Source organism: Dasypus novemcinctus, chromosome 2 (assembly GCF_030445035.2).
Source record: "Dasypus novemcinctus isolate mDasNov1 chromosome 2, mDasNov1.1.hap2, whole genome shotgun sequence".
In the NCBI taxonomy this organism is placed as follows: domain Eukaryota; kingdom Metazoa; phylum Chordata; class Mammalia; order Cingulata; family Dasypodidae; genus Dasypus; species Dasypus novemcinctus.
In genome coordinates this window covers 23,751,809-23,779,283 of record NC_080674.1, presented here as the reverse complement: position 1 = coordinate 23,779,283, position 27,475 = coordinate 23,751,809, and the positions used below count along the sequence as shown (strand labels likewise).

Genomic DNA, 27,475 nt, shown 5'->3' with positions numbered 1-27,475 from the left:
CCACCACTTCCAAGTGTTTGCACAGTGTCCATGTTGTCGCCAAACACTGAGATGAAGGTTCCAACCTCTCTGAGCATTGAAATTGCAGCCAGACTATCCACAAACCTTGGGGCATCTATAAGCACTCACTGGTAGCACTCTTCCTGAAGAATGCTGTGGAAGACCCACCCCCTTCAAGTACAGATCTGGAACCATCTTTTCCACACACATGTGTGGACTCACTCTCTTAGTCTGAGAAGATATCTTCAGTCCAGTCTTCTTTCATGGTTCTGCCTTTAAGACAATTATTCCTTCAGTTTGTCCCTCTCTGTCCCATTCACTCAAGGCTGGCAATAGTTCTACACATATAAATCTCTCTCTCTCTCTCTCTCTCTCTCTCTCTCTCTCTCTCTCACACACACACACACATACACACCAACTTGTTGACTTTCCATGTAGTTCACATGGGTCCAAACCATCAGACAAAAGGAGTTTTCACAGATCATTCCATGGTAACTTCAATTCCAATCCTCATTTCCATTGAAATGACTGACTGGTTCCATGTTTAGTTAATTCTGCACATGTAGCATTATTCTCCAGGGACTCACTTTCCGGAAGTTAAATGAAATCCTTGATAGAGCTACTTCAGTCCTTAATCTCTGAATACACTCTCTGGATAGGCTCAGAATTTTCCAAACCATCTATTTCTGCTTTTGTTGTGCCTGGGACTTTAGTTCTCAACTTATCATTTTTCTTTCTCATTTCACTGTAAGCTGCAAGGAGAAACCAGGCTGCACTTCCCACACTTAGCTTGGAAATCTCCTCAGTTCTATATCTAAGTTTATGGCTTTCAATTTCTGCCCTCCATCTGAAATCAGAGCTCAAATTTTCCAAGTTCTTTGCCACATTAAAACAAAGACCACCTTTCCTCTAGTTTGCAATGATACATTTATCATTTTCTTTTGAGGCATTTCTAAAATGACCTTTAACATCCATATTTCTACCAATAGTCCTTTCAAAGCAATCTCAGCCTTTTCTATCCAGTACCTCAAAATTCTTTCCACTTATATTCATTACCCAATTCTGACACTGTTTCCACATTTTTATATTTGAAATAGCAGCCCACTACTCTCCTGGTACTGAACCTGTTTTAGTTTTCTCAGCTGCCCAAGGAAATACTATGCATGGGGTGGCATAAAGAAAGGAAATTTATTAACTCATGATTTTGAGGCTGGTAAAAATTTCAAATCAAGTCATCATCAAGGCATTCTTTCTTCCTGTAAACTGGTATTCTAAGGCTGTATGCTGTATATCTGTATGTCTTTGGTCCTTAGCTTGTCACATGTCACGGCACATGGCTGTGTCTGCTAGTCTCTCCCTTTTCTCCTAGGTTTCATTGTTTTCAGCTTTTGTCTGCTCCCTCTGTGACTTCTATCTAAGTTCTGCTTATAAAAGACTCCAGTAATAGGATTAAGATCCATCCTGATTGAAGTGTTCCCTATCTTAATGGAGGTAATCTCATGAAAGGGTCCTATGTATAATGGCTTCACACACACACACAGGAATGGATTGTTTGAACATATTTTCTGGGGCCCATACAGCTCCAATTCATCACTCTGTGTGTGGTGGTGGTGGTGGTGGTGGTGGTGGTGGTGGTCGGGTGGTCTTTTATGTATGTTCCTTGTTTTTCTTTTAATTTTGATCCATAGTACATTGTATTACAATTTCTCATACTAGATAGATTCATGCAACAGTTTTCAACTGTTTATCTGTGCTAGTTCCAGTTTCTTTTTGTGTAATATCCAGATGTCAGAGGGGAGAAAAGGCTCAAATTGTTCTACTCCAGATCACATACTGTTTCACAGAGAGCTCCACTTCCAGTGTTTCTATTAATCTTGAACAGAAAAGTAGATGGCAAACTGGTTCTCCTTTGTGACATACTAACCATTAATGGAATCCAGAACTTGATTTTATTTCCCAACTCTTGTTTAAGAAGTCTGCAGGTAAGATTTATAACATTGTCTTCTATATTCTATTTTTTCTTTCATTGGTATTCTTTACAGAGCTCATAAACTGAACAAGCCAGCAGGCTAATCCTGTCAGATTTCAACTTTTTCTTTTCTCTGTAATTCTTTTGTTGCCAGAAAGCAAACCTTTATATTGTAGTTTATCTCCCTTTTATTTTTTTCTTACAATTCTCATCATAATCTTGCATTCATCACTGTGTCTCCCAACTCTAGGCAGCATATAAGCAGAAAAAAATGGTCAGGAATGAAAAAGAAAAAGTGTATAAGCAACTACTAACACAAACTACTGAGCAACAAAAGACTAGTAGATGAGAATGGATTTAGTTTTATTCCCAGCAGACACTAAGAATGAAATAATACCTCAGCATTCTGAAATTTAGAAAGGGAACACTAAATGGAGGGGAAAAATTCTGCTGGATTCCCCAGTACAAAAATGTGGTTAAAAATAAGATCTCACATATTTAACAAGGCTTTAAATAGAAACTATTTTAATCAATTGGATTTTAAAAAGTATAATATGTGTTGATCAGTTCAAAGTATATGGTGATATAAAAAATCAATGTACAAATCTGACAATAGTAGTAAAATGAAATACGTTACATTCTTGAGAGAATTAACTGCCTTAATTTTATTTTTGTTTTTGTTTTTATTTTTATGATCCTACAGCTTTATTTAACTAGTAATGAATTAGGCACTATCCCATTGAGAAAGTAGACGGGAGCTCCACTGAGGATATGTTCTGACATTAAGTTTCCAATTTACATAGAGGGTCTTATAAAGTGGGGAGCAGGTATTGATCAATTAGTATGGTATTTTTGTCCTTTTTGATAAGCTATCTCTACTTAAACAGAACTAGTTTTATCACAAGGTGTTGCTTATCTGAAATACTTTACATTGTCTTCCATTTTCTCAGAAGATCCCTGCAGGTCAAGTATTTTTTCCTTTGAAAAGCAATGCTCAGTGCAGGCAGCCATTTAATTTTTCTCGACAGTGTCCCCTTATGGTCATTTCTCAATGATCTAATAGTACACTTGACCAAAACATGCTGGTCACCACCATTTCTTTTCCTATCAGTCAGTTGAGTATGTTCAGTTAGTCTTGTTTTTCCATTTCTCCTTTGCTTTTTTCACATTTATTTCCTTTCTTGATTGCAGTGAGGTTCCTTGGGTGGCTGTTCAATTATATTTGAGACCCTTGTAGTGTGGTTATTTCCTCAGTTTCATGGATTATGGGTTATAGTCCTCTCTCTGAGTCTTGCATCTATTTTTAAATATATTTTTTATTTTTAGTCTCTGTCCACTAGAGACAGTTCCATTTCTATCTCATTTTCCTTTTCATTAGCTGTCTCAGGAGCAACTATCTGTCTTGAGGGTGACAAGGAATTTGAACAGAATCATAAAACATAGATTGTACAATAAGAAATAAACCTATTGACTGATCACTACAATTAAAAGCATAAATCTAAAGTAAACTAGTTTGTCCCCATATTCTAGTGAAAGAAGAATATAGTTCAGAAATAGAACTGTCCATTAAAATGTTTGAGCCAACTGATATCATGAATCACCTCAACTTTGTCCTAAAATATTCAGGTTATTCATTACTACACGCCTTACAATAATAACATAAATACAACATTGTTCATGGGCAGTCAGAGTATCTAGAGCCTGTTAGTTTTGGAAAAAGACTAATGCTAAGCTGCCAATTTCAGCCTGGGGAGACCTGAAGAGCCTTTAGGGCATTACTAAAGCTTTGTTCCACAACCTTATATATATTTATAACAGCTCACTCCAAGTCATATGTTATTGGGACGGTATCTTGTTGAGCATGCAAAAAGGGACCTTGTATTATGGTGTGTCAAAGATTGGGAGCATTACCCCTCTTTGGTCAGTTTGAGAGAGTCCATATCCAAAAGATACTAAGTTAGCTTTCTGATTATCATTTACTAAAAAGATCTTTAAAACTGTTTTCCAACCAGAATCTTACAAAACAAAAGCACAATTATTCTTAGGAAAAAATGTGTCAAAATAATAGCTTATTGGATTAAAAACCAATTTACATTTTTCATCCTCATAAAGATCTGAGAGATATAAGTCTAGCTTATTTTATCAGTAGACCTGTATAAATTTCGAAGAACATACCAAAGTAAAATAAAATCATATATTTATACTGTACTTAACATTGATACTTCAGAATGCATAGTTGTGTTTATTTAACAATATTAAACTTGTCCTGTTTGTCAAAGTTTTATCTGAATTATGTGAACCTGAATATTTTTTAAAATGTTTTGTTTATTTTTAATCCTATGAATAAGTTTGCTTTCATTTGGAAATATTAAAATCTTGATTTCCTTATTTTCTGGAACTTTAGGAGTAATATATGTGTAGGTGCTTATGTATGTCTAAGCCAATTTAAATAGAATTCTTTTAAGCAGTTTTACCCGTTAATTTGGTAATACCACCTGAAGGTTGGAAAAAATCATACATCAAATACATAAAAAGACACAGAGAGCAGATAGCTTCAATTTAAAAAAATTTCGGCTGTGAGTCAGATATAAAAGAACAGACACAGAAAATATAGAAATACAAAACTCACTGGATTATATAAGCTATTTTCAGTCTTACGATTTTTTAGTAGAATCTGTATAGCAAATAAAATAGACATCCCTTTAGACTATTTTAATTTAGGAGACCGTTTACTTGACTGGACCTCTAAAATGTGCAAATTTGTCTAATTGGAATGTCCCCCATAATGGCCATTGCAATTCCGGGGTGTCTTTGCTGAGATTTTGCTGTTTGATTAGATAGCCAGAACTTTTGTACAGCTTCTGGCCCCATGAATTTTGTATATGTACTATATGGGGATGTCAGAGAGTGGAGAATCAAATTTTTTATAGTTGAGGATCTTACCTATATCATTTTCATTTTTTACCTTGTGTACAGGACAAAGAAACCAGTAGCAGCAAAAGAAACTGTGGACTACACCAAAAAGGTAGGAACTCAGACTAAAAATTTTAGCCTTCTTGTCAATAAGATTGACGTGCTAAACTTTGGACTAAAAGCAAGTGGGATCGGAGAACTCCAACAGAAAGAGAGTGGAGAGAATCCAGGAGGCATTCATTCATGACTCTTGGAGACTGAAAGGAGGACAGAGAACTCAAAAAAAAGAAAGGTTCAATGCTGTCTTCCTCCGTCTTTCTCATTGTCTCCACAGCCTTTAGCAGTTGCCTTTGGACACCAAAACTGATAAAAGAAAAACTGTTTCTGCAATTTAGGATCTCACAGCTTTATTCTATTTATGCTATTCATAAATCAGGCAGCATCCCATTCAAAAGTAGAAGAGGATCTCCCACTGCCTTGGTTTCTGAGGTGTAATGTTTGCTGAGGATAATGATACTTCCTGTGTTATTTTTTCTCCAATTAGTCCTACACAGAGCATTGAACCTCACACTAAGGAAAGATGCCATTTGTTTAAAAAGGCTAGAAATTTGTATTCTTATATTTAGGCTTTAATTGCAAAATTCTATATGAACATATTTTTCAAAATAACTCATACCTATTAAGTAAATGAACAAAGTAAAGAAGGAAAGCACAGAATGGTTGCTTTCTCATTTTCTTTTTAATGAGGATAAGATACTCCACCAGTTCATTTTTATTCAATATCCAAGTATCATTAGAAATTTTGTTCAATGTATAACTGAATATTAAATACTTATTTACTATGAAAAGGTAGAAAATAATTACATTTATTTTTATTTTCAAAATATGACTTTGTAAGTATCATCCCACATATGTAGATATCATTATTGACAATTATTCAGTCATAATTATCGAATTTCAATATCTTCTACTCCATGATTTACTTTTTAGCACATTTAATAATTTCATTCTGACTCCATTTCAGTCTGACATTCATTTCAATAATATTATTGAATTTGTCATTACATGCAAAGACACAATAAGGTCATACTCATTTTCAATCTGTTTTGCCTTCTGCAGTATTTAAGAATAATATCCAAAATCACTTGTCTTCATTGATTTGTAAATTTAGTATTTTATGATAACAACTGTAATTACATGTAATTTGTGGAATAGAAAAATAAAATCCTAGAGAATCAAGTGTCTAGAATTATGGAAATATTTACTATTTTTCTTGTTGTTTAACACATTGCTGAAATTATGAAGTTTAGTAATTTAGCATAAATAAGTCATGCAATGAATTTCAACAAAAGTAATTGAGAGCTTATAATAAGTAAATATATGTGCATGCTAATTAAAAGAAAAAGAGCCTTTGCTCTTAGGAAGTCTAGAACTTTGTATACATTCATCTATTTGTTCATTTAGTTAAATATTTTTTGTATTTTAGTTTTCTTTTGTTTGTGTTTTTAAAATTTTTTTGTCTTTATTTATTTTTTTAATGTTACATTAAAAAAATATGAGGTCCCCATATACCCCCCTACCCTACTCCTCCCCCCATAACAACCTCCTCCATCATCATGAAACATTCATTGCACTTGGTGAATACATTTCTGAGCACTGCTGAACCTCATGGTGAATGGTCCACACCATAGCCCACACTCTCCCACAGTCCACCCAGTGGGCCATGGGAGGACATACAGTGTCCGGTAACTGTCCCTGCAGCACCATCCAGGACAACTCCAAGTTCCAAAAACGCCCCCATATCACATCTCTTCCTCCCACTCCCTATCCCCAGCAGCCATTATGGCCACTTTCTCCACACCAATGCCACATTTTCTTCGATTACTAATCACAATAGTTCATGAATAGAATATCAGTAAATTCACTCTAATCTATACTCTATTCCTCCATCTTGTGGACCTTAGAATGGTTGTGTCCACTCCACATCTATATCAAGAGGGGGTTTAGATTCCACATGGATGCTGGATGCAATTCTCCTGCTTTCAATTGTAGGCACTCTTGGGTCCCTGGTGTGATGGTTGACCTTCTTCACCTCCATGTTAGCTTATTGGGTAAGTCCAATAAATGAGAGTGTAGGAGTTGCAAGTCTCTTGAGGCTCAGGGCCTGGCTATCACATGGTCAGTCCAGAGATTCAGGTCCCCTGGGTATACAATAAACCCCAGCACCAACCACAGTTCCAGTAAAAGTAACAGGAGAGGCTTCTGGACAAAGATCACATCTGAGTCCAGCTCCATCACACAAAAACACAATCTCCAAAGTAGGGCCAACTGACATGGCACTGAACTCCATTTGCCATGACCATAGAACCTGTGCATCTCTGTAGCCCTCAGAAGAACCAATACCTGGGGTTGTGCTACTACTTTATCTACTTTATCTGTCTCTAGGACTCTGCTCAGGTGTGTATAAGGGTAACCCCTCTGATAACCTCCCAGCTCTTTTTGGAGACTCATAGCCATATAAACTCATTTGTCCTTTCCATTTCCCCCTTTTATTCCGGTCAAAAAACATTTTTAACTCCTGGTATTATATGTAGACTGAGATTTTTCTGCTGGTCCGAGTTGACCCTTTTATTTGAGGTCATTTCTAGTTACATCATCAGCTGGTACTTGGTAGTAATCCCTTGGCACCAGGGAGGCTCATCCCCTGGAGTCATGTCCCACACTGGGGGGAAGGCAACACATTTACATGCTGAGTTTGGCTTCAGGACTAGGCACATTTGAGCAACACAGAGGCTCTCAGGAGGTAACTCTTAGGCACCCTGCAGCTCTAGGCCTTGTTCTTATTTCAGCTGCACAGACTTACAAGCATAGTCATTAGTATCAGGGGCTCATTGTTGGACCTTCCTTCTTTTTTGGTCTTTGCCGTTGCACTTGGAGGATTCTTGCTGTTCCTTTAGGGACTGTGATATATTTAGTTAATTTTTAATGAGCTCTTTTTTACATATATTTAAAAGATTAGCTAGACAAGGTCTATAGTGAAACAGGGTTTTTCAAACAGTGAAATAAAAACAAAAATGCAAAAATTAGAAAATCAAAGGTCAGATTTGGGGAAGAGCAAACAAACTTGCTTGGTACAATAGAAGAAATTGAGAGTTGGATTAAAAGGTTGTTGGGAAAGACATTAAATGTCAGGCTAAGAAATCATACAATTGTCATATTGAATTGGAAAATAGGGGGATAAAAATTGTGTTGTATCACACCTATTGATTAAAATATAATTTAAATATATAAAACCAAAGGATTAAACCCTGTAAACAGGATTTTAAATGTGAATAAAACATATCAAATACATAATTTCAGATCAGTAGAATGTTAGATATGGAAATGTTTTGTATCATACACAACAGATTACCAATCATTGAAACTGGAAATAAGTCCATAAAGTGATTCAGACTGGAATTTACTGAATGAGTGATGTGTGTCAGGCTCTGTGCCAGTTATATCTTGTATTGCCAACACTAGAATATAATGTCCTAGGCATTGTCTGATTACTGCTGTATTCTGTTTTAATTTCACCTGTCATTGAGGGTGTTAGGTCCCAGGTTAATGAGGCTTATAGACAGATCAAGATTCAGGCAGGTGTTTACTATATCACCAGCATGGCTTGCTTCAGCCCACCCATTTGGGAGGTTGGAAGCACTCCTTTTAAGCTGGAAGAACTGAGCAGGTTTACAGAAGGGGCTCATAGGTGTGCTGAGAAGATATAGGGTGAGAAACTACCAAGTTAGCTATTTCAAAGTAGGACGTAAAGTTCCAAGAAGTGTCCCACCACTGGGGAAGGAATGTTCTGTGGCCTCGTGGGGATGGTGATAAGCAAGGGCTGGAATTGGGCATCCTGTGTTTGAGCAGATAAAAACTCAGGGGTCCAATATTTTTGAGCACATATGAACTCAGGGAGCAAGGACGCCTCCTAACAGAGGGCTTAATGAATTAATAAGTTTGATCCATATAGTTTGCTGCTATGTTGATGCCATTAGTATCAGTTTATAGTGAAGAAATAAGAAAATGCTTACGTGATAGAGCTAGCAAATCCCTGAGTAATGATTTGAAAACCAAGACTTGATGCAAACAACCTTGCTTTTTCAAGTATAAAATCCTGTCTTTTTATGGTAACATGTACATATAAGAAAATCATGTCATTTTTTAGTCTACTGGCATGCTCAATAGTTCTCTGAAGAAATAAATTTCCTTTTTGAAGCTTTAAATAGTAAATGGGAATTAACTAAAAAATAAGCAAATAAAAAGCCTTTTTTTTTTTCTCTCTACTAAAATCAGTGTTGTACTACTTTGGTTGAGTAGACAAAACAACTTTCTGTGACCAGAAACAAATGAAATTTATGATACACAAGTTTAGGAACTTGGCAAATCTCTATACCATTAAGCAGGGTTCAGAGTGGGGACCATCATTCCATTCCTCCTGCTGCAGAAGCCCTCAGGCTTTGGACGTCCTTGCAGGTAACACAAGGAATAGTCACGAGTCAGTGCAGAGACAGCTAGGAGAGATGGTCTAGATCCTTTCTGTGTCAGAGCTGGGGCAGTTTCCGCTTCCTGTTATCTTGGTGCCAGACTGAACCCACTGCACAAACGACTTTCTCAACAATAACAGCATTTAGATTTTGCCTCTTCCAGGAGAGGGTCTCTAGGTATGAGGTTTTGTTCTGGGTGTTGGCAGGTGGACCATCCTAAAGAAGCTTCAAAAAGTCTGTAGTGCCAAGTCCATAATCTGTCTTCTCAGGAAAGCTTCCTATAAATTGTTGGAACCCAACTGGTAGCCTAAATCTGAATCCATTTGCAACTGTAGCACTTACCGATACTAGCAAAAGCAAGTAGTACCAATAATATGAATAGTAATAATTTTACTAAGAGTACACTTACTGATATTACAACTAATACTAATTGTAGTAATAATAACAATGGTAATACAAACTTTCTGCAATTAATGATATACACAATCAGGTAGCTCAAATAATTTGTAGGGTGTAAATGAGCTATAATAGCATTATTTGTATGGTACTACCTGGCTTTCACAGACTCAACCTCTTTTATCCTTTGGGCATGCATCCTGGTAGATATTAAGCTCACATTATAAATGAGGAAATTCAACCTGAAACTACTTGCTGTATTACTCAAAGTTGGATCATCAAAATTTCATCTAGAAAATGTAGATGACAACTCAAACCCAATGCTTCTTCACTTCAAATCCTTTCTCTTTTTTTTCTGTTTTTTTTTCCCCTGGTTCCTTCCCAGGTACCTGTAGGTGCTCTGAAGTTTACACACTCCCCTCTTGGTAGTGAGTAACATTTAAAAGAATCGTTAAGATATAAAACTCCCCAGCTTCAAGGATTTTGACTTTTTCACTGACCCTTTCCAGCAGGTTTTACTATACATGAATAGATCCCTTTAAAAAGTTCTCATAGTGGGCAATCAACCTCTGAATAACTTTCAACTATGAAGCAATGTCAAGGACCCTGCAGTGAATACCATGTTTCATGTCCAAATCTCCTATGATGCAACAATCCCCAGATTGAAATGTCTTGTACAAGATACTGTTAATAAATTTTGAAGTGTTACTCTTTATTACTGGAATCTAAAATCTATTACATGAGGAGCACATTCACATTTTTATGTGCAAAATATTTGCTCTGTAATAATTTAACAGTCACTGGGTGATGTTTTTCATAATATGTGGGATTAATGAAAGAACTGTTTGCTTTTAATTTTAACCAACGTGAATCAATTATTGAAGAAGAATTGAGGGTGGTTTAGGGAGAAATTAAGGGTATACTTTTAGACATTCTTTAAGAAATTTTGTAAATAATTTTAAAGGTGAAAATGATACCCCTTTCCAAAGTGGTAATAAAGGTGAATCTGTAAATTAAGAAAAGTTAAGCTTGCCAATAATCAAAGACAAATTTTTAGAAGGCATACATGTATGTGTATATATTTTTAATAAGAATGTATAAGAACTTGACACAATGCAGTAATCACTAAAGCCAGTCTTGGTTTCAGGAAAACATCTTGACAAACTAATTTCATTCTTTATTTTGATATCATTAGTAAATTAGACAACCTTGAAATTGCTATATTTTTATGTATTGTGTCTTGAATTCAGTAAAACTTTAACAAGTTTTTTAAAAATAATACCTTAAGCAAAATGGTGAAATGTATACTGATTATAATAGAATTAAGTTATTTTAATTGGTTGAACAAGCATCTATAAATAGGACTAATTAATGAAATGGCAGACCATGAACTAAGGTGAATTATATATCATCTTATATTTATTAATGTTAGATAATAATTTAACATTTGCATTAACAATTTATGTGGAGACAATGATGCGATTTAAGGAACTGTGACACAAATCTGGTTAGGATACTTATAGTGCAGAATTTTGATTTGAATTATCTAGATTTGAATAATGTTCACAAAATAAGTCATACATTTCAAATGAAAAAAAATAGAACATTCTATATTAAATTTCAAAGAGACCAACTCGACAAATAAGGAAAGGGGAAGGACAAGATTAATAGAATTTCCTATGAAAATGGATTACAAGTATTGGGTTATAATTACTGCAAGGTCAGTGTGAGCCAAAAGCATGATATGGATGCCAAAAAGAGATCTAAATTATTTGGCCTGCATTAACAAAAGAATAATTATCAGACTAAGAAGAGTATGAGTTTTTAAATTCAGGACATCATGTTTTATTTTGAAACTGTAAAAAATATAACACTGAAGTGAAATTCATTTAGGATACTAGCAACTTGGAATCCATTGCAAATTAGAGAAATGGCTTATTTTAGGAAATATCTTATTAAAAGTATTTTGATAACTTATCTGACTGATTCCCAGACCACTAGCTGTAAGAGAAATCTACAGAGAACTTTAAATTTGGTTTTTACTTGCAAACATACATGCACATTTTCTATTAAATGGGGTAAGGGAGTGTATTACCTTGTGAGATAGTTGTCATTGGAAATATTTACAAGAATCGGTGATGTTAATGATACATCTTTACCTTTATGTGATGTTATGCCAGAATCAAACAACACTAGAAAGTGTTGCTTTCTTCTTTTTTTTAAACGAGGACTCTAGAGTTAAAGTAGTTAAGCCATTTGTTTAGGAGATCACATATCTAGTAAGTGGCTGATTGATAGCTAACCCATGTATTGTAATGCTTGGTAGCATATAGCTCTCAGCTCTGGATGATTGTTGCCATAGTTGAATCCTAAGTCTCTATCAACCTTAATAGCTCATGCTGAATTAAAGCATAATTAATTATAGGTAGGTGGCCAAATTAATTTCATTATTAAATTCCATATTAATAAGTACATCATTACTGCCATTGTTTTATTAATGATCTATATATAAATAATTACTGGTATATGACATATTCAATAGTTAAAATATGAAAACAATAAGTTTTGTATTTTCTTTCTAAAATGATTAAAATATGGGCAGAACATTGGGATTTAAAGTGATTATCATCTACAATAGAAAACAAATGCTATTTCCTTGGGGTTCAAAAAATAATTTAACATGTATATGTTTGCAATATTTGTGAGTCAGCTATCTTTAATGTTAAGAACCTGAGACCCAATTTTTGCATATGACAAAGCAATTAGTTTCGGATTGCTTCCTCTGGATATTTTTCCCCAATATAAAATATTAAAACTTTAATTCCTCCACTCAGAAGACCAAAATTCATTTATCAAGTCCTTCTTGTGGTTTTTCAGGTATTGGCTATATTTGACCTATCCCAAAGTAAAATTGCCTTGGGTGTTAATGAAATCAAAACATGGTGCAATAAGGATATAATTAATCTATGATATATGCTATGGTTAAATGACCAATTTATACCAGATTTTTGTCCTGTAAGAGACTTTGTTGTTGCTGGATTCTCCTGAAAAAACTGGAAGTGACTGTGAAAGCACATGTCAAAGATGTGATAAAAAAGGATGTGAGGATTTTATATGCATATTTAGGCTTTCAACTGACTTAGATAATAATCCTTACCAAGGCAGAGGTTTTCTTTCCTTAATATTATTTATTCTACATTGTATGCATATAAATTAAGTATTATCTTTTAAACTTTTTACTGAGATTCATTTTTGGCTACTTTCACCTTATTAAAAGAATTTTGGTAAATGGAGGAGTGGGAGAGTATGGAAAACTTCTCATTTTAGTTTGTGTCCTCTCCTGAAAAAACCAGGAGTGGCTGAAGTACATAGAACTCAGCAGTAGTAAGACTTGCTTCCTGAAGTCTTAGTAAGAATGAATTGTAACAAATGTTGCTGAATGCTGTGGAATTAGTTCAAGCCCTATGATCCTACAGGATTTGAAGAAAGATGGCATAGTAATGAATAACATTTCTCAAATTTGTACGTTTCTGAGAGTTATATCAGCAAGTCTGATCAATTTGTCAAAACAATATTGAATAAAACAGCTGCCTTTTTTCTCTTTTCATGCACTTTGACCACATTCACCAACAGTCCCTCTGTCCCCATAGAATTAAAAATCAGGTAAAAAGCACTAAGGTGGGAAGCAGATGTGGTACAAGTGACTGAGTTCTTTCCTCATCAAAACCTCCTACTTAATGGTTTCACATCCGCAGGAATAGATTACACTTAAGAACATGTTTTTCTGGGGTACATACAGATTCAACCCACTGCAGGGCTTATATTTAAAATGATGCTTGTTTGTTATCTAAAAAATTCATGGTCCCAGTACAACCCTCTCCACCAGGAGTCCAAGAGGGCATTTCTTATATTTCAGCTTTGGTACCTCTAAAGGATAACTTTATCTTTTCAGTAATTCCTCAATCCAACATGAACTATATTTTAGGTCTGCTGCTTCTTTATATTTAAAGATCATTGGTTTTCTTGGTCAGAGAGACAAAAAAAATTCTGATGAATGAGAAATTAAACAGGGCTTCAAATGGAACAATTTGTATTAGCTGAAAATTAAAGAAATATTCAGCTATAATAAGAATCTTCATATAGATGAATCAAATGTTTTTGTTATCTATAAAGCAGAGTGCATACTGCATTGAAAACTAGACCTAAGATTTAACCTCACTGAAAATTTTCACACTTATATTGCTAATATTAAAAAACAAAAAATCGACTCTTATGACCACAGAAGATACTTAATACAACCTGTCTTGGAAAAATGTATGTGTTTTTCTACAATATCCTAAGCCATTCTGAAAAGTAAGTTAAATATAGACCCTTAGCTTTCTGTAAACTGAGATGAAGAAGCTATCAGAGATATTTGCTATTACTCATCGACAATAGTTTAAAATAGTTTAGGAAAGTTTACATGACTAAGTTACAAAATGGAATTATCATCTATAGAATTATTTGACATACTTCTCAAAACAGTTTTTTTATGGTAAACATTCTGTAAACATTTGGGAATGAATGATTTAATAGATAGATAAATAAGTAAATCCAAATAAATGAAGATACTTTGATGAACATTTTCTAGTTAGAAAATCCAGTAATATAGAATTTGAAAAACATTATTTCTAGGAAATACCGTTAAAGATACACCCCTGTGGATATAAAGAAACTAAGTTTGGTAACTAAAGGAAGACTGAGGGAAAAAATATTTTTCTTAAGAGCACTGATGCGTAATATACATAAAATGTCTAAACAGCCTCAATTGTTTAAGACAATTTGTAGGTTTAAAATGTCTTTTTGTTAAATTCATATGACTTCCTCTCTTTTTTAGCGGTGTTTTTAAAATAAGATAGTTGTACAGACAATTTTGACTTATATATATATACATACATGCTTAGAGGCACATTAAGAAAAATCCTTTTTGTATAAACTTAAGATGTTTTTCTCTCATTCTTCCAGTCTTTATTTTACATGAAATATAAATGCTTAATAATGGTCTTATACTGGCCATATGTTTTCTGTAATTTCTTTTCTGAGGTCCTGCTGGAAATAGTATGCATTCTGTATAACATCAGATAAATTATATTTTACCATTTCAGAAACAGAGCCAAATAATATTTTGTTTGTTACATTAGTTTATGTTGCTCTTTACTCTGCATATTACCTGGATCCGATCTCTTTCAGATTTCTGTTCTTTTACTATCTCTTCCTCATAAATAATTAGCTTCTTCTGTCCCTTCTCAATTATTTTCTCCAAAACCAAAAAAAAAAGCAAATATTTAAAAAAAAAACCTTAAAACCCAAATTATAAACATAGCAATATATATTGGAGCACTTATTATATATCGAACATTTAACTTGAAAGACCTCACTTAACCTTCACAAAATCCTAATGAGATAGGTATGACATTTGACTGGTAAATTCACTGATAAACTGAGAACATAAGTAACACAACAGTAAAATTTACCAGAGTGAGGATTTGAGGCCAGGCTTTCTGGAGCCAAGATCTGTCCATTGAGTCACTCTGCTGGACTACAGGATTCACTTCCAGATTAATTTTCTACTGTGGCAGCATGTTACCACACACGTAGTGACTTCAGGCAACACACGTTGGTTTCATGGTTTCTGTGGGTTAGGAGTCCAGGTACAGCTTGGCTGGTTCCTCTGTTCAGGAGCCTCACAAGGCTGCAATCAAGTTGCAGTCACTGGGCTTCGTTCTTTCTAGAACTCCAGTCCTCTTTCAAACTCATGGGACAGTTGGCAAAATTCAGCTCCCTTTGGTTGCAGGACTGGGTCACTGCTTTCTTGCTGGATGTCAGTCTAGGACCTTCTTCAGCTCCTATAGGCCCCCTGCTCTCCATGGACCCTCTCACAACATGGCAGCTCACTTCTTGAAAGCCAGCTCACTTCTTCATGGCAGCTGCCCCTCTCCAGTGTACTAAGACCGAGTCGTTGATAACACAATCACAAGAGTGACAAGCAATGCCTTTGCCATATCTAGGGGCTAGAAGCAAGACACTGGTACTCAATGGGAGGAAGTTTTATGAGGCCATGACTCACTGGTGCAGAGCGGGAAAGGTGGCATCTGAGAATCCTTCCGGTCACACAGACCTTGCTATCCTCAGAAGCATGAGGCTTTACCATTCCCTTCCTAGTTGAGATTCTTAAAGGATGGACCTCTATTTGTGTTCTTTAACTTTTTCAACTTCTTTGTATATATTATCCTATTAAGTCTGATCTCTGCTGTCAGTTCAGTCATGTGAGGGTGTGCACGTGCTTGTGTTTTAAAGCTACATTCCATTTAAACATCTTCTATCGTTCAATTCTGTGACATTATTTGGCCACCCTGTGTCATTGATTATAAAGGTCAGTTTTATCATTGTTCTTGTAGGAGAAAATATGGCCCTTACTGGGACAGGGAGACTGATTGACCATAAGCAAAAATTTATTTATTGAGAAGCTCTCCCAACGGAGGGGGTCTGAAGAATAGACTTCAGTCCCCCCACCAGCATGATGGGTGTCTGAAGAGAGATTTCAGCCCCCTCCTGGAAGCACAGGACTTGAATTTATATAGAACTTTCCTAGGTGGGGAAATGATAGTTAGTGGGAGGGGGGTTGAGGGTCCTAGGGAGGTAGTGGGAGGGGGTTAAGGGAGTCCATGGCTTCTTGGAATGCTGCAGGAGCAAATGTTTCTTTTGATCTGTAAGGTTTTAAAGGGTTTGTAAATAGTGAAGGTTTCTTTCTCCATCTCCCTCTGATAGGCAAGTAGACGTCGTACAGATTCCCATCTCCCTCTGATAATGCAGATGGTGAAGATCTCTATCTTCCTTTACTCCTGTCTCTTCCAGGTTCCTTTGTTTAACCTGTGGGAAGGTGCCACATGGGGGAGGGGGTTTACCTTTTTCCCAATGCATATCAGGGGAAAATGAAGTACAGCTTGTTAATTATTGCAAACCTCTAATGGTTCTAAATCAAATGTTAATCCATTGAACCTAGAATACATTCGATGTTCAGTGTTACTTGAAATTCCTTCATTCTTTAAATTCTCTCTTATCTTTGTTTAACAGTTTTTCTAGAGCTCATTCTGTTTTCTTTACTAGCCTCCAGCTGTGCTATTAAAATGTCAGTATGCTGGTGATTCCTTCCTAAAACTCTGTTGCTTCTTATATTTTTTCTTGGGGGTGTCCGTATGCAAGAATTCCTAAAACTCAAGACTTCTATCCATACTTTTTAAAAGTCCATAGAGGCTTTGTAACTTCTGAATACCAAATCCAAGTCCATGTCGACATCTTCATTTTCCTGCCCACAGCCTACTCCTCTCTTAAAACATTATTTTACCTATTCCATTGCCAGATAGAGATATTCAAGGTTTTCCACAATTTTCTATATCTCTTCTTTTCATACTTTTATTGACAAGACAGCAAATTCAATCTGTCTTCCATAGGTGACTCTCCAATGTGTTTCCATTTCTTCAGCTATGTTGGAAAAGAAATCTGGCCCTGGAAAGAGTAAAGATCACCTAATTGTGGAGAAGAAAATAACTTATTCTCAATTTTGCAAGAAGGGGTACACAACCAGAATGTGTGGCTGGTGACCTGAACAAAGGAAAATGATACAATTTATATATATTAAAATGTACAATTTATACATGCAAACCCTTCCCCTGTTTCTCCATAGATTGGATTCTTTGGAGGTTACAGCCTATCTGAGAGGTCTCACTTTCCTGTGCAAGTCCCCCACTATTTGATTAATGGTTTCCCCTATCACATTCCAACAGTTTTGGCTTTTACCTGCTCTTTTACCAAATAAGGAATGGAATTTAGTGCTGAATTGGAATTGACTTAGCTCTTTCTCATGCATCCTTTTTACTGGCTATAGGACTGGCATAAGCTGGTTTCCTTTGTTCCTACTTAACTCGGGAGTGGGAGACTGAGGCAGTAGGCTGCCAGGTTACATTAATATTTTCTTCCTCCCTGTTTTATATTACCTTTATGTGAAAGCTAAACTGATCCCCATCTCTTACAGTTACTTCTCCAATTCTCATAAACTCTCATCCACTTCATATAAACACTGACCTCCTGACTCCTTTCTTCCTTGCTATGTCCTAACATCTGCATGACCACCTTGCTGCCAAAGATCTTCCAAAACATGCACATATGCATACAAGAGAACAAAACCTCATTTAGGTCATGCTACCTCTAAAAGGCTAGTAAAATGCAAAGAATCTGTATTTCACCATCCAAAGGACAATATGTACCACAAATACCATTATTTTGAAATATTTCAAGGAGGACCCTAAGTTGAAATCATATGTAAACAATGGTGGCAGTTTGGCATTATTTATGAATTCCAAAAATAGATATTGGATTATATTAGTAAATGGTCTGATCTGAGCATATTAGATTGTATTAGATTTAGAGGTTTCACTTTTCTTGATTAAATTAAAATTAGGGCTTTGATTTGGCCACATCCATAGGACGTTGAGTTCCCACCTGCTTAGGTGGTGAAGACTCATAGAGAAAAATGACATGGCAGAGAAGAGAGTTTGAGTTTTGATGCTGGAGTCCCAGGAAGTAAAGGCACGGGGAAGGAGAACACAGAAGTAGATATAGGAAGAGAGAGTGCTCTGTAGACATAGTCCTGGGAAGACAGATTAGACTGATAGTCTACAGCTGACCTTGTGGAGAGACGAGAGCACCTGAGCTGGGAAAGAAATGAGCCCCAGGGAGAAAGATGTGCCTTATACCTGCCTACAGTTGAGAGAGGAAGAAACTGGGTCCACAGAGCCTTAAGAGAGAAGAGGAAGGATGAACCCTCACAGATATTGCCTGCCATCTTGTTTCAACATGTGGCAACAAAATTTGGTGAGGAAGTAACACTGAGTTGGACTCTTTAGCACCTTGGAACTGTAAGCTTCCACCCCAGATAAATATCCTTTATAAAAACCAACAGACTTCTGGTACTTTGCATCAGTACCCCTTTGGCTGACTAATAAAGTAACTATCAAAGTGCCTTTGATATAACTGTTATTTAGCTATAATTATCTACTATTGAATTTCCCATTTAAACTCTTCTATTGTTTCCCTGCTGTTTACAAGATAATATTCAAGCATCTCTGTCCTTTATTTCTTGTGACTTGATCTTTGTCATTCCTTTTATCTGGGAAGATTTTCCTAAAATATCTTGGCAAATACAAGACCAATTATCATCCTTTTGACAGAGACTTCCTTAGGCTGCTGGGCATTCAGATATGACTGTGGGCCAAGACACCTTTTGAAAAACTCTATAAAAGTATAAATGTATTGTAATTAAATTGTGGCTTAAATGAGTGACTCTTCAACAAGTTCATGAATTTCTACAATGCCATATTCATGTTCCAATATTCACTATTTCCATTCTGTGTATCATACATTTCACAGCTTAGAAGTTTTTAATAAATGGATAGACGAAGTTTGTTTAAATCCATTTGCTGAAATATGTATTCCAAATAAATCAATAGGTATAGAGTATTAAATACTTGAAACACTTTTAAGTTATATAACAAAGCCTTAAATTATGTATCACATGTCCGATGTATATAATTTTAAATAATGCATTCTGACATATGAAGAATAGATTATATGTATTTAAATATAGCCTCTAAAGAGAAAAAAATGCATTTTCTTGCTCTTATTCTCTCCTGTTCCTTTACAAAATTTAACTTTAATTGGTTTCTGGTTCAATATCTTTTCTAACTTCTACTTAACTGCATTTTTTTTTCTTGAGATGAAGTTTTTCATTTACAACACACTTAATATGTTAAAATTTATATAATTACAAATAATGTTAGGAGTGGACATTCTGCTTGTGTGATTATGTACAAATGCATTTTAAGCATTTAAAGATATAATATTTTAAGAGTATTGAGAAACTTTTTTCAAATATCACATTCCTTGATATAATGTTAGAAGATTTTCCCATGTGAAAATATCCAATTTTACTTTTAGGACATTAGTACATACCCAGGACTCCCAGGCATTAATAACTGATGTTTTGATCTCTGGGACACCTTGGTACTAAACATCTAAGATGAACCTCCTACTAAATGTGTTTTGACCAAAGACATCACTGCTTAAGTTCTTTACATATCTATTCAAAGAAACATTCTAAGTCTTAAAGAAACATTATTTTAAAGTGTAAATCATAGGTTATGAATGAAACCATATGGCAATAACTAAGGTGAAAATAAACACACAAATGAAAATGAGCAAAGGCTATTTATTCAGAGTTTGCTTAAGCAAGGGAGTCAACCATTATCACTTGCATTTGGCAGAGACTCAAAGACAGGCAGAGGAGTGGGAAAACTTTCCAGACGAAAACAAGATAAGAATTCAATTTGCCCTGATTGGATGCTGTTGGCATGGGGAAGTGAGGGAATCAAGAAAGGCAGCCCATGTGATTTGTTAAGGGAGCATATGTAGTTTTCTCCAGTTAGTCCTAAATTGGAAATTGGGGCAAAAATTAGGGAAGACATCAATTACTAACTCCTGGATATTTTTGGTTGATTGCCAGAAGGATTGTGGTTTAGCTTCCTGGACTGGTTATGATCAATAACAATTGCTTCCTGAACTTGTTACTAGGGCTAGCTCCCTGGACTGATTGTGGCAGGTAGTGGGCCAGATTTTCCTGGTCTTTGTCCATTTGTATATTCAGTATCTCAGTACTAAATAGATTTAGTAGAGCTAAAATCTAACCACATTAAAAAGAAAACTGACTTATAAGGGGGATCTAATCACTTAGTCTCAAAGAGAAGTCTACAAAGTACAGAGTAGGCAGACCTCTACATTTTGTGAACTAAGAGAAACTGTGGAAAGTGATTCCTGTTAAGCCTTTTTTCCTGTGTGTGTATGTGTGTGTGTGTGTATGATGTGTGTAAACCCTACTCCCATCTCCGTTTCCAAATACAATATTATATACTGTAGTGACTTATTTTCTTAGTTTAGACACTCTTGGCTTTTTTATTACAGCCCATTAATCTATTTTGAAATGAATATACAACCACATAACATACTAATCCATTAGAATCCATTTACACCCATTGCATAAACACGTTTTGAAACCTGTTATCAGATTAGAACTAGTAACGCACAGGAAAGCAGATTGCAGGTCTGGTCATTTTTCTTAAAGAGGTAAGACTTTTAAAACTACAGAGTGTGACATTTAGACTGGGGAAAGGGCAGTGGTCCAGGGTATTTCAACAGAAGATGACTCGTAACACAATAGTTAAGACATGGAATAGAGTTATAGCCTTACAAAAATGGGAACATAAGCAGTAATAAGAGATAAAAAGAAATGCCTATGCCTATACACCTACAATGGTATAAGTTGTTCTTCATGGATGAATCTTAAGAATATATAGAAGGTGTCAACCTATTTTATGTAAATTACCTCCAAAATGTAATTGCAGTTTTTAATGGAAAACACATTTTTATTTTACTTTACACACACACACAAGCATGGATATACATTTAATCCCCAATCAGTGGCCATCTAGGCAATTTAAACTGTCATTTTTAGCATTTAATAATAAAATATTAATAGTTTATGAAAAGAATTATGATTTTAATGGGTACCATCTATTTCTCGCTCTTTATTATTTTTGGCTTATTTTTATAATAAGAAATGCCTTTTCTTTTGTGTATTGTGGGAAAAAAATAAAATTCTACCTTAGTAGATTTTGGAACTTTTCATGTTGCAATGCCCAAGAGTCTGTGAGTGTGTAAATGAAGCCATGTGAACTCATGTGACACAAATTAAACGTTTGCGATGTTTAAATGTCTCATGTCAACCAGAATATATATTTTTCTCTATTCTTCCATGCCTTTGAAATGAATGATGTTCATCCTAACAAAATGAGAAATGCAGACCATGAAATGTAATGGTCACAATTTAAAAAAGAAGATTTCGTATTTTTACACCCAATTTATTTTTTTCCACTTTATTAATTAGAAAGGACCAAGATTTCAAAGCTTCTTACTAGCAATATGATTTCTTTTACTTTTTCTATTTTGCTTCTGTTGCATACATGGAATTTAATTTCACCATTAAGCTTTGAGAAAATGTATGCAGAACTGGGATTAGTGAAATGTGGCATATATTAGAGTGAGCTTTAGATATTTTGAAGTCTTAAACCTTGTCTTAATCATATGATCAGTGTCAGTGGTGGAGCTAGAAAATTGAGTTGATGTACTGTAGGTTTTCACTGTCAAATATAGACACCAAATTTGACAGGACTTTATACATAGTCTCTTCACAGCTGAAAAGGAAACATTTTTTCCTTATGTCTATTTCTTGTTCTACAATCTAGTCTGTCCAGGACACTTTTGAGCATAGATTTGATGTGATGTGTTGTTAGATGCCTGGAATGTTAACGTGCTTATTCTTTGAAGACTGAGATGTAAAGCCAACTGGGAAATTAGAATCCTGCAGAAATAGATAAATCCATGATTAACAGCATGCATTTTCCTTTGCTTTGCTTTCAAATACTGTCATTGGGAGGGAAAGTGGAAGAAAATGTCCCTTAAACACAGTTAATATCTTGAATAATGTAATATTTCACAGTGATGTAAGTGGTATTTACCACCTGTAATTGTGTTTCCTAATGGCTATTGCCTTCTAAGAGCATATGTAGTATGAATTTCTCACTGATAAATAGAATTTGTCTTCATGAGCTCTATTGCTTGTGGTTACCTCTCTGTATTGGTTAATTATGCAAGAAAAATTCTTCAATTAAACTGGTGAGCCTAGTTCTCCACCGTTTTAAGGTGTTGATTAGTGATTCTGTAAATTTGGATCTTTCAGTTTATGTTGTGAGATTGTGACATAGTATAATATATATTTAAATTAGTTTCAGTATACATATATATATATATATTTTTTTTTTCAAAACAGTGTTACATGAAATAAAACTGTTTCAGTTTTCCAGAGCTGCTATCACAAATACCACAACCTAATTTTGGCTAAATAGCAGGAATTTACTGAGGCTAGAAGATAAAAATCAGGATAACTGCAATGCTTGCTTTCTCCTGGAGGTTGAAGCATGCTGGTGACAGCAGAATGGCTGCTTGCAATTCTTTGGGTTCCTTGATTTGTGTCTCTTTCTCCTGTCACATGACAATATCCTCTCTTTTTGGCCTCGTGACTTTTGCGTTATCTTTATAAGGTCTCCGGTATACTCACTCTAATTCAGTTGTGACACACCTTAGTTAAAAATAACAACTTCAAAATCCTGTTTATAAATGGGTTCACACCCACAGGAATGGGATTAAGTTTATGAATGTGTTTTTTTTTTTTTTTTCTGGGTCACATAACTAAATCTACCACTCACGGTAAAACCTTCCTTATTTCTATTTCTGAAAATCTTCTGATAAGATTTTCTCTGTCCCTATAAAAGCAAATTTTGTAATACCCTTTCTAGTTTTCTGTTTGGTTCTTCAGTAGTATAACTTCTATTTATTGCATTACACAAAATGAATACAGGATTGAATGCCATCAGAAGAAGACCATTTTTGTTATAATTTATTTTTTAAAGTCATTTTTATATAAATAAATTCACGATTTTTGGATTTGCCATTCTCTAAGTGTTATATTTTCAGGCCAGTAGCAGGTATAATTCTCCCACCCTGCAACATAACACTACCATTTTCTTGTAGGTTAATTTTTGCTGCTGAGGCATGCAACCTGATTTCACTGACATTGAATTATTACCCACAGCCATAAATCTTTAGTCAATTTTCTATGAATGACATTTTACGGGTACAGGGTATATTAAGCCTGCCACCCACCTAGATAATGGCCTTCCCACCATACTTTATTAAGTTAACCATCTTGGGTTTCTGCTGTTTACTCTAAACTGACCTCTGATTTTCCTATAAACTACTACATTTGATTACAAATTAAGGTAATGGAATCTTCATTTTCAGATTAGGGATAAAGAGACTTGCTGTGTTGTATTATTAAAGAACAACATAGCAGGGAAAAAAAGGTGCTGTGATGATTGTGATTGTGACCAAATAATTTCATTTAATTTTAAAGACACATTACACTGAAGAGAGTACATTTGTGTGTGTAATATACATGTACACATACACCTACACACACATATCCTGTTGTCTGAAGATAAGTGTTCAGATAACATACCTAAATATATTATATGGAATAAAATGATTGGAAGTTTTCCTGTAATATAAACTTACAAAATATTTTATATGTACACATTTTTCTTTTTTTATTAATTTAGAGTTACTTTCTTATTAAAGGTGATCGTTGGCCTTGATAACTTAGTAAAACCTCAACATCTGATTTACACAATTTTCTCAGTGATGCATTCTGACTTATAAAGATTATACTATCACCCCATAAATGAGGTAGTATAAAGCAAGACTATTTTAAAAACCGCAGATGGGCATATAAATCTAGTTTCTCTTTCTCTCATGAAAGACAAACATTCTTGCTTTACACACGTATATATGTAGTGATTTACTAAAGAGATAGGAATACTATCATCTTGAAGAAAGTGGTGTAATGAATTGACATTGTTCCTGAGTTTCTCTTTACTAATAATTTTGTAATGGAATTTGCATCACTGATTATTTATGACATAATTTCAATAACCGTTCTTCGTTATCCACCATCATTGCAAACATTTTCATCAATGGCATCATCTACTCATTCTACATCTTGCATATGGTATTAAGAAAATACATGCATTTTTTTTTGTCTATATGAAACTTACAAACAAATTAGAAGTAATCTGGAAATTTATTTCATCTTTATTATTGTGATAGGTCTCACGGCTTTTTGAGGTAGGTAATCTACTATTATTCCAAATATACAGATTAAGAAATAAAAGATCAGAGAAGACAAGTAATTTAGCTGAACTCAAAGCAGTGTCTCTGGGATACAGACTCATCCAGACTGTGTGATGTACATATCACACTTTATTTCTCCTCCCTCCAGTGGCACACTGTTATGAGTTCAATGAGTTCAGTCTGTTACAGTTCTAATTCCCAGGGTCTTAGAATAATTTGTTATTTGGAAACAGAGCATTTAGATGGAATTAGGGGTGTTGAAATGAGGTCTTGCTGGAGTAGGATGGACTGGTAAGCCAATGTGACTGTTGATCTTATAAGAAGAAATTTGGGCACAGACCAGAGACATGGTGAGACTATGATGACTGAGGCTGCAAATTGCTGAGTCTTCCCTGTGGACTCAAAGGAAGGATGGTTCTGGGGACACCTTGATTTAGGACTTCTATGCTCCCAAGCTGTGAGACAGTACATTTCTCCTGTTCTAAGCCACCCAGTTTTGTGGTACTTTATAATGGGATCCCTGGGAAACTAAGACACATGCATTTGCAAAAGCTAAAGCCAACAAAGGAAACAAAATATATCTGCACTTGGGTTTGTATTTGTTTCCTATAGGGCAATTCCATTTCCCCTTATTTTAATGTTGTTTCATTACCCCTGTTTCTGTCTTGCTTGGGCTTTGGACATAGAGACCACCAAATATTTGGGAATTTTCTTCTTGATTCTTCATATAAGAACCCTTCTCAAAGTTAAGTCTTTATACCAACATTCTCCATGCTTGATGTTAAACTGCTTATGCCAATAAATATCAATTGTATAATCTTATTTTGTTTTTTTGATAAAAGATGAGTATTTTGTAATCAAAGATCATTATATAAAATATATTAGATTTTTCTGTTTAAATAGCCAGTGTAAATAAGTAAGTGTTTTCCAATATAGTCCAGGGTGACATTTTTCCAGGTCATGCATGTTGTGAAAATCATTTCTGATGAGAGTAGCAATGAGCATGTATGTATATTTATATCTACTATTAGTTTCTAATTTGTAGTACTGTTTGTATTATATTATGTGTATATTAAAATGAAGAGTAGATCTGTGTTCATTTCTATATTTTAAAGAGGTAAGAAAGAGAAATGAAATGGATCTCATAGAAAATAGATCTGTTCCAATTTTGAAATATTTTCAAATTTGAGGCTGACTGCTCTACTGTATAATTTAAGCTTTCTGATGTGGTATACATCCCATGAATTATATATCATCATGTCATTGCTGATCAATAACACATGTGACTGTGTTGCATCAAGCAATTGCCATATACCTAAACATATTACTGTTATTATATGACAAATCACTTCACATTTTTAGATGAGAACTATAGGCCAAAAATACAGATTGGTTACATTCTTAGGGTGGTTGATAAGGATTTAGTTATAAATAATGTTTTAATTTGGTTAATCTGTTCAATGGATTAAAATTTATAAAGTTTAATGAATAAAACATTAATTCATAGTATAATTGAGTATGTAGTTTTACAAGGGTTCACTGCTTCTAGTGACCCCCCAAAAAATAGCTCACTAATCTGCTCAGTGAATGAGCCTTATAAATAAATTCTGCAGCATCAATACAAAAATCTGCAGTTTCTTCCCTTCTCATCAAAATATAGAAGAGACAAAACTGAAATAAATCTGATTTCAAGTTCTTTAGAAAAACAAATTCAAGATTAAAATGCATAAGGATTTAATAACAGATTTTTCACCCTATATGTGTATGTCTCAGAGAAGTTATCATAGCCACCATCAATTTATATTTATTGAGTTCCCATTGAGAATATGACACTGAAGTAGACTGAGCAGAGAAAGTAATGACATAAAATATTTCTCAAGTCCAAACCCATACAAGAATATTTTTCATACGTTTATAAATAGCATAAAATCAAAGCTGATTTTTATTGTTTATATGTGTGTGTGTGTATATATATATATATATTTTTTTTTAATATGTACTTTTTGAAGTACTAGGTTCCGAGATTGAACCTGGGAATTGGCACTGAACCACTGAGCCAGATTAGCTCAGTTTAGTTGATTTCTTTGTTTGTTTTATTTGTTGTTTGTTTTTGATTTTCATGAGGTACCAGGAACTGAACCTAGGACCTCCCATATGGGTAGATCAACTATTTGACCCATATCTACTCCCTTATCCATGTATATTTTTAAAGTAAAATACATTTATGAAACTTTCAACATTGAAAACAAAGACTTCTGGTGTTTCAGATAATGTGGTAATGTTTTGTCTTTTAATGTGTGGCCTTAACAGTATGAAAAGAATATTAAGCTTATGCTCTTTGCTAATCTTTTGAAGGCACATTGTTATGCGTCTGTCCCAGCAAACCTAAATGGCCTTTTCACTTTTCATTGTCTGCTATGGTTTTTAAGTGCTTTTTAAGTTTTACTGACTTGCATCTTACACAGGAAGCTTCAGTGAATGTGGAATGTGTGGTTACAGTCAGGAAAGTCACACTCATTAAAATAATATTCTGAGGGTGCCCATTTACTTGCTATTTATGAAATGCATATCGAAGTTGCTTATGGTATAAAAGTCAAAGACTGAGTGTTCTGTCAAGACTGGAGATGCAGCTTTGATTGAAATTTAACTCTCTTCATTTTTCACCTTTCCTAATCAATAATAAGGAATTTGTAATTTTGAATTTAACCGATGGTTGCTCCTATGATAATTTGCGACTTGCTATTTTATAGCTAAATGGGTGTTCAAATAAAGGTCT

The 27,475-nt window shown here is 34.7% G+C and overlaps 1 protein-coding gene across 2 annotated transcripts in view; it reads left to right on the top strand.

Annotated features, from left to right (window-relative positions):
* Window positions 1-27,475, top strand: part of CDH12 (cadherin 12) — a 1,117,721-nt gene that overhangs the window by 484,587 nt on the left and 605,659 nt on the right. Inside the window, exon 3 of one of the 2 annotated variants that reach the window (XM_058307302.2) lies at window positions 4,946-4,994. The exons of the other annotated variant lie outside the window; for it this stretch is intronic. The gene's annotated coding sequence lies outside the window, so the exon portion shown is untranslated. The remainder of the gene's footprint in view (window positions 1-4,945; window positions 4,995-27,475) is intronic. 2 annotated transcript variants of the gene reach the window in all.